The following is a 1,238-nucleotide window of genomic DNA, read 5'->3' as shown; positions in this document are numbered from 1 at the left end:
ATTCACCCAATATATTTGTAGTTATATTATCTATTCATTCGCGCGCGCTCGCGCGTGTTGGGGGTGGGGTTATAATCAGCAAAGGCTACACTAACGTCTTAAATCACTATTACGTATATTATTCCACACTTTCCTTCGCATGATCGGAAGCGGAGGGAGATTCCAAGAGGTTTCGAACCCAACGAAAATCTACCCGCCTTCCTGGGTGTAGCGGTGGATCACGCGGTTCTTCTTCCAGCCATCTCGCCGTCTTGTGGGCTCCCGTTGGCGCCGTTCAAGTCGGTTTGCCCTGTCTTTCAAACAATCACTAAACCCTTCGGTATGACGAAGGGACAGAAGCATTCCGCCATAAGCATCAAGTTCCTGCACAAGGTCTATCGTTAGACCTACAACTCTGCTCATTCAACCGAACGAGAACCTGTGTAAATCAAATACGTGGCAGTTTCAAAGTATCTTCTCACGTCTGTCGTCTTGTTTGAAAAAGGCCAGTTCATTCAAATTGTTTGACTAAGCTTTGTATAGGATCCTACTATTATGTCATTCAAAAATTATTACCAGTAACAGATTTCACTTAGGTGTTTCGTAACCAACTTGGATTCGAGCATTATCATTATCACTTGTCTAGTTTCAACAGCACTGGTGTATCATAGAAGACAATTATATACAGTCACTCCGTTTAAGAAGCGCGTTGTAATTAACGCCCTTCTCGTATATATCTCGAATTTAATCATTAGAGATTGAACCTTACTTTCCCGTGTGAAATGACGCTTTGACTGACATTGTAAACAGAAACAATGGAGATTTTCCCCTCATATCCAGAATTTAAGTAGACTGAAGTTATGCGACTAATGGTACCAACTCAGAAAGGTCGCAAGCATACCATTTATATTACTCTTCAGTGAATATGAATAAAATCAGTTGTACATCTGCTAAGGGAAACTCAAGTAAATTGATTTGCTGTGGAGCTGTCGGAAAAAAAAAAAACAACTTTGCATGTGATTAATTAACATATTTTCATTTGTGTCAATGACAGGCCATGAGCAGGGACGATGTCTTGAATATAAAATATGCTACGGCAAAGTTCATTATCAAAGCTTACTTAAAGCTTTTTACTTAATGTTAAAAGATTCAAATGCATTCCTGGCCATAATACACATCACAAGGTAAGGTCCTTCTTCTTCATATTCGAAGTGCTTTTTAGACAAAATATAGAAGGAAAAGCGACCTTTCCAGAAGAT

This window comes from Penaeus monodon, chromosome 33 (assembly GCF_015228065.2).
Source record: "Penaeus monodon isolate SGIC_2016 chromosome 33, NSTDA_Pmon_1, whole genome shotgun sequence".
NCBI classification, from domain to species: Eukaryota; Metazoa; Arthropoda; class Malacostraca; order Decapoda; family Penaeidae; genus Penaeus; species Penaeus monodon.
Note: the sequence above shows the minus strand (reverse complement) of the source record.